Source organism: Rhinolophus hipposideros (assembly GCF_964194185.1).
Source record: "Rhinolophus hipposideros genome assembly, chromosome: 3".
Classification (NCBI taxonomy): Eukaryota; Metazoa; Chordata; class Mammalia; order Chiroptera; family Rhinolophidae; genus Rhinolophus; species Rhinolophus hipposideros.
In genome coordinates this window covers 93,221,982-93,229,941 of record NC_138049.1, presented here as the reverse complement: position 1 = coordinate 93,229,941, position 7,960 = coordinate 93,221,982, and positions in this window count along the sequence as shown.

Sequence of the window (7,960 nt, the reverse complement as noted above, 5' to 3'; positions counted from 1 at the left end):
AATATATTATATTGTTTTGGAAACTTGGAGATTACCACCAGAAAGCTAAAATCAGAAATTCCTAAGAGTAATTCTTTTTGAGGAATTGGACTGGGGTTGGGGTGGGCTGAGGTGAGAAACTCTGGCTTTCCTCTTTCAGCACTTCAGTACTATTTAACTATTTTGAGTATGTGCATGATTATACTGATTGAATATTTAAAACTTTTTAAGAATACAAATTTGTGAAAAGGAAGGCTTTGCCAAGACAGTGGCTTTCAAGAATGAGTAGGAGTTCATCTGAAGATAGAAAGGGAGAGTATTTTACAGAATGTGGAATTGCATGAACAAAGGCCCAGGGACCTAAAGTGAACAATATACCTGTGGAATGTCAATTTCTCCATTGTGGCAAGGGCATAGGGTATATAGACAGGAGGGAGCAGAAGGTAAGGATAAAAAGGTGTGCTGGGACTTCTAAAAAAGTCTTCTGAGTAATGCAATAGAGTTTGGACTATGAGTTTCCTGAGGACAGGAACTATGTTGTTTTTGTTAACCTGCACCCAATAAGGAGCTTAGCACACAGCAGTTGTCCAATAAACGTTTTCTGAATGATTGAAAAAATATTTTGTGGTCAATGAGGAGCCATCAAAATTTTTAAGCAGAGCAGTCATGTTACTTATTTTTGGAAGATAATTTTGTATTGTAAAAAGATGATTTGAGATTGGAGGAACCAAAAGCAGGGGGTGAATTTGGAGGCTATTAGGAGAAAGATGATGATATAAAATTGAACAGTGACTGTGGGAATTGAGATTGGAAGATCTACTTGAGAGATTTTTAACAAGGCAGAAAAGGATGCGTGGGATAAAAAAGGAGGGGGGGAATGTGTCCAGAATGGCCCTGAGGTTTCCACCTGAAGAAACCAAGTAGATGATGGCCCATTAATTGAGAAAGGAAAATAGGGGAAAATAACAAGGTTGGAAAAGTGAGTTATAATAATAAATGCAGTTCTGTGTATCCTGAGTTTGAAACACCTGAGGATAATGTTTTAAAAATTGTGTTTCTTGAACGATTAATAGCTTATGAAATCTACTTGAGAGTCGAGACTAGTGCTTTTTTTGTTTGCTTGTTTGTTTTAGTTGGGGAACAGTGTGTTTTTCCAGGACCCATCAGCTCCAAGTCAAGTCGTTTTCAATCTAGTTATGGAGGGCGCAGCTCGCTGACCCATGTGGGAATCGAACCAGTGACCTTGGTGCCATGAGCACTGTGCTCCAACGAACTGAGCCAATGGCCCACCTGCAAAGATTAATACTTTTTAATGAAATGGAATATGATAAATTTTAAAGGGTATCATATTGTTTCATAGAACTTTTATTTCTGTATATACAGGTATGTATGTACATAACTGATGTAAAATGCATTTTCTACCATATGTCAAAAAATGTTTGAGAGCCTTTGCCCTGGGATACCAGGAGGAACAAGTGGTCTGTGGAGTCTCCTTCTATCTGCTTGAGGGAGCCACCTGTGAACATTTCTTTCCAGCTCTGTATTTTGTGATTTCACATTGATAGCTGGAAATCAACCGTAGTGGGGGCTTCATGTCACAGAAATCAGCAAATGCTAGAAAATGGGACTTTATCCCCTGTAGTGAGCTAGCATATCTCTAGGTGGAACCATCTCATGGGGAGTTAGTTACGCATATCTGAAACTCAGTATAGAGACCTGGGCAAAAGTTATGTGGAATTGAAAATGCCCAGAGTACATGAAGATTGGCCATTGAGAGCTTTTAGAGAGAGAAGAGATATAACATAGAATTCTAAAGAACATCACATTCACGGAAGGTAGGAGGAAGATGAGCCAGTAAATGAAATGGTGAAAAGTTGGTCAAAGTAGGGATGGAGAATGGGAGAAAGAAGATCTACAGAAGTCAGGAGAGAAAAGCGGTTTTAAAAGATGGGTATGATCAACACTGTTGATTAAATAGAATGGATGAAGACCTTAGAAAGGGCTATGGGATTTAGCAATTAGGAGAGCGATGATAACCCCTAAAAACCAATTTTAGTGTAAGAGATGGGTAAAGGCAGGGAGTCAGTAAGGAGTTGAGATGAGGACACAAAGACTCTTAAGGGTAGACTACTTTTAAGACATTTTATGGAGAAGAAAAGGAACGAAACGTGACTGTAGCTTGATTGAGATAAAGCACAAAGAGAGTGAAAATATGGGGGATGGTCATGAGATCTGCCTGAGGATGATTGAAGCCTTATGATGGTGGCTGGAATTCGCTCATTACTTATGGATTCAGTCTGTCTGGTGACATGCTTTCCTGATAATGTTTTCCAGTCCAGGAACGAGAAAAGAGAGGAGGGTTACCCTGGGCTTGGAAATTAGGAAACTAGATTGGCCAAATGCAAAAAAAAGGAGGGAATTGATGGTAATTTGAAAAGATAAGATTTTTTTTCTAGTTAAGATGGAATACATTTGTATTGTGAGAAATCTAAACAAAACAACAAACAACAAAAAAAATAAAAATAGAAAGTGTGGCTGTTCCCATAACCCCTACCTCATTGGTACTTATTTAACAATTTGGTACATAACCTTCCAAACATTTCTCCAGATATAAGTGTAGTAATTAAAAAGGCTGAGTCAGACAGACCTGGGTGTGAATTAAGCTCTCTCTTTACTAGCTCTAAGGCCTTGGTCAAGTTACATAGCCTTTTAGCCTCTCAGTTTTCCTAATTTGTAAAGTAGAAATAATAATAGCATCTATATCACAGTGTTGCAGTGCGGATTAAAAGGGATCATGCATGTAAATTGCTTAGAACAATATTTGGTAAGCAGAGTGAGCACTTGAGATACAGGTATATATATACAAACACACACATACATGTATATATACACACACACCTATGGGAAAGACAATGCACACCTACACATGCACACACACACTCCATGAATAACCAGGAAGAACTGAAAAGTATTGCTGATTTGAGTGGGTTGGAAGGGCCTCCTTCCCCTAGGCAGAGTGACAGAATGCGGAATGTCATGTTCAGAGAATAGAATCTGAAGCACAAGACTTCAGAGATAAAGCATTTCCAGGGAAATCTAACAGGTTCCCAGATAGTAATGCCTCTAAGCTTCTAAAGTGGAGAGAAGATAAAGAATCTTTTATCCAATATATTAGCCAATTCCAAAATTTATTATCTAATATCTGGCTTAGCCTTCATTCCTCGTTGTCAGTGTCTTATGGCCTTTTGTAGACGTGGTGGACTTAGAGACTCTGGAACTGTGGGTGTAACAATCTACTTGTTTGCAGGCATTCGGTGACTGGGCTCTTCAATCTGGCCTGCCAAACCGGTCTCCAGGATGTTTTGCCTTGCCCAAGTCATCGATAATATCCCTGCTGATCTCATCAAGATGCAGGAGACTTTGTGCTCAGTCCCAGACTTCCAGGTTTCTCTCAGTGGCGCCATGATTCACAGACACCTGGCTCCTTTACCCAGGCACCGAGTTGTTTGAATAAATGTGTACAATGTCATCAATTCCCTCCTTTCTACTCCTACTATTACCTTGCTAATCAAGGTCCTCAAATACTCTACCCTTGACAATGACAAAATGTTTCTATAACTTGTTACACAAGTTATCCGTGCTCAGTATAGGAAAAATGCTGTTTAGCTAATAAAAATTCAATGTATAGCCTTTTCAGCTTTTTTCCCACATAAACATGGGTGTTCCTCACCCCAGAACACATTAGACCTTCTTGTGGCAAAATTACTTCTCTAAAAATGCTGGACTTGTAACCATTTTACTTCCTCATTCAGAAACTGTCAACAGTTCCCTTTGTACGATGGAAGAAATAAAGTCCAGATAGCCTGGTATGGCATTTGTGGCTTTCCAGGATCTGGGCTCAACTTCCTTTTCATTTAGGTTTCTCATGTTCAACTCACTTTACACTCATCCATTCTGGACTCCATGTTGGCGTATCCCCTTTGCTTGTAGAATTTCTACTTTATTGGTCCAGATCCAGGAAGGAAGCATATGGCATCCTCAACCTAGATTATTTGATGCGTGTTTGAGTATTTGGTGACTGTTTACCAAGGTGAGGATGGAATTTAGCCCCGACAGGGGCTCTGGGCAAACAACACCAGGAGAGCCCTTACCACCCACGGGCCTGAAGGAACAAGAGGAGAAAGCAGTGACTGAGACCTGGCGAGGTCCCATGGATAAGGCCGCCTGACGGGAGCTGGGACGTCTGCAGCAAATCCCTGATAACCAGGCAGGAAGGCAAAGGACTCAATATTCCATCCCCAGTTTCCATCCATCCTGCAATCTCCTGCTGGAAATTGGCCAGGCCCAGCAAAAAACCAGAGGTGACGGAAGCTTATTAGTACTGTTCCTACAGGTCAGCTTCCCGGTGTGGGGAATAGTGGAGAGTGGATCTGATGGGACAAACAGAAAATTTCCAGCATCCTTTAAGGATTTCTACATGCTAAGTCTTCAAGAGCTGTAGTGCTTCTTTTAGAGCATTTAATATAGTCTCTATTATGTTTTATTTGTGCAAGATCGTATCTCCTCAACTGGATTAATAACTCTTTGAAGAGAGATACGGCCTTTTCACATACATAATCAGATGCTCAAGGAAAATTTATTGTGAATTTATCACCCATAAAGGGATTTCCTCAAGGTAATTGAGCCAGAGGCAATAGGCCCACAGGAAACAGTAGAAAAGGTGAAATGTCTGCACAAGGGCTGCTAGGTGGAAGGGGTACCAGGTACCAAGACAGTGATACAGAACCCTTATATAAGCCCCATCCAAAAGTCAGCATGTGAGGGAGATACTGGACCCACATTCAGGTTGGATAGCACCCAGCAGAGGCTAAGAGAACTACAGCTGTGTCTCTGAAGGTGGTCTCTGAAGGATAAAGGATGACAAAATAACACCTTAGAGAAGATATGGCCAACCTGAAAATCCTAACCCCCCAAAACAAAATTCCATGAGCCTCATGCTGGATTGGCACACATCTCCAGTTTGTGCTGGTCAGCAGTGATGCTGGAATCTTAGACCAGCACATTCCCCTTCTCCCATGTGATCCCAGGGATGGTCCAAAATGTCAAATAAGGTCCTCTGTTCCGACTACGAGGCCCCATGGAAGCTCCTACAAGATGTATATAGGCAGAAGGGAAAAAATGATTCAGAAGCCACAAATGGAACCCGATTCTCACTTTCCCTGTCCCAGATGCAGGAAACACTAGAACTTCCCTGAGACCTGGGTCCTGATAGTAACACCATCAGGCACTGAGTCTGACCAGCTCTCCCACACTCAATTCCCAACAGGAAGTAGACAGCACTTGTCTGAGCATGCTTAAGCCCTCTGAGCCGCCATTTCCTTGCTTGTAAACTGTATCTCAGATTTGGTTAGGATTGATGAGATAATACCCACGAAACACCTTGAATAATGCCTGATGCACAAAGGCCATTCAACAAATATTTCATTTCCTTCCTGCCTCTCCCAGCTTCCAGCTCACCATTCTGTCCACCTCACTGTCTCGCCTCTTTCACAGGTATTGGTTTGAAATGGAAACTACAGCATTTCCCAGGCAGGGAAGTCTTAACTTCAATAATTCTTGCATGTGACTTTGACCTACCATCTCAGGAGGCATTGCAGCAGAGTAGATAAGACCACACATAGATACTGCAACCAAACTACTTGGGTTGTTCGACTACTAGTCTTGTCACCTTAGGCAAGTGACTTGATTCCTGTGTGCCTTACTTTGCTCTTCTGTGAAGTAGGGATAATAGTTGTACCTGCCCCACATGATTAAACTTGTTAATCTCAAAGCATGCTAAAGCTTTGAGAACAAAGTCTATACGGGTTTGTTATTGTCATCTTCTTTAGAACTGGAGGGAGATAGAAGAGAATCAAATCACAGTGTCCCAAGCAGGGATCCACAGTAAGCAAAGGAATGGCAAAGCTGCCCAGTACATGCTTGAACTTGTGGTCACTCTGCATCTACTCTGCCTGCTGAGCTTAATTGGGGTGGGGAGGTGGTAAGAGATGAATTGAAACCCAGTAGCAGTGTGACTTTCATTAAAGAAGTTAATGTCAGTGCATCTCAATATTCTCATCTATAAAATGAACTTTTGAATCGATTTCTAGAGTTTCTTTCTGATCTAAAAATAGCTTTGATTCCTGGAAGTCACCTTAGTCAGAGATTTCAGTCCCAGTGCTTGAGCCAATGGGACTAAAGGTCAATGGCTGGCCGACAGATAGTGCCCGGTGTCTTCTGTGGCCTACCATGATACCGATGACAGATATTCCAGGGTGGGTGTTTTTGACATTAACCCCAGATGAAATTATTCATTCAGGTACAAGGTCACACTGACAACATTAAAAAGCATTTATACCGCACAAATTCAGTATCCTATTATCAGATCCTGCTACCTGTAGTATAAAAATAATTAACATTTTGTATGATCAGGATGTATCATGGTCTTCTTTTTATATGGTCTTGTGTGCTATTTGTGTCCAATATTTAAAATTTTTAAAAATTCAGAATATACCTTTTTTAGTCACTTCTTCATCACCTCACTCTTTTTTTAAGAAAAACTTACTATTATTATTGTTTTAAATTTATATTGGGGAACAGTGTGTTTTTCCAGGGCCCATCAGTTCCAAGTCATTGTCCTTCAATCTAGCTGTGGAGGGCGCAGCTCAGCTCCAAGTCCAGTTGCCGTTCTCAATCTTTAGTTGCAGGGGGCACAGCCCACCATCCCATGGGGGAATCAAACCAGCAAACCTTGTTGTTGAGAGCTCGCGCTCTAACCAACTGAGCCATCCGGCCGCCCCCATCACCTCACTCTTGACTTATGAGACATTCTGGGGGGCTTCTCCCTTTGGTTGCCTCACTTCCTGGCCAGCTCATGACTTGTCAAGAAGTTCAGGATCAGAAACCTATTACAGGTTTTGCCCTCTATCTGAAAATAGTGTTTCTATGAAGCCATCGGTAAGCCAAAATGGCAGAAAGTGAAGAAGCAATTATCATTAATCTGTATGGAAAAACTTTTGAGCATTCCCAGACCCAAAAAATAATCAAACATATCATAACAAATAGGCTTAATTTCATCCAGTTTTATGCTAAGTGTAACACCCTAACAAGCTCTTTTACGCTTTTCTGATACCTCAGGACACATCTTTCTAACACATGCACAAAATGGGTCAAGATAAAGCACAGATGCTTGCAGACACAGATCAAAGCTATGGTTACTTGATGCTGAGATGCTGAGTGTGGTTCCGAGGGAAGGAACCCTGTGGGGCCACTCTTGCAGCTCAGGTGTGCTCTGCCTCTATAACAACTAGTTTTTGCTTTTCTTTTTTATTTTTCATAAAAGCAAAACTTCTCTTTGGATTTCTTTTGGTTAGTAAAAATGGGTACTAATGTAGGTCTTTCCTAAGAGCAAAGTGGCATAACATGAACTTTTGAAAAGTGGGGATCACCTGTATTGGGGGAGGAAGTGTGTAGGAGGGGTACAGCCCCAGATACATGAAGTTTGCTGATAACAATAGCTGCACTGCTTACCAACAATCCCTTATTAGATTGTAAGCTCCCTGAGGGCAGGGCTCTGTTCTTGTATTCTTGCATCATTCAACCCATATTCGTTGCTGATCAAATATGTATTTATTGAATGCAGTCAAACTGAACTGGAACTGTTATAAAGCTTACAAAGCATAACAAGACACTGAGCTCTTTGAGGGTGGGCATGGGGTCTCATGTGACTCTTTTCCAGCCTGTAATTGGCATTCATTAAACTTCACCCTTTTCAACCAAGTTGCCCATTATTCCTTATAACCACACTCTTCTTTAGCTTCTGTGAGACTATGTTCTGGTTTCCCTCCTACCTTCCCAGGAGGGCTCTTTAATCTCCTTTGATAATTCTCCCTCAGAATGACGGCAGGACTCAGGGCTTGAGTGTCTCTCCTCTCCGTACCTG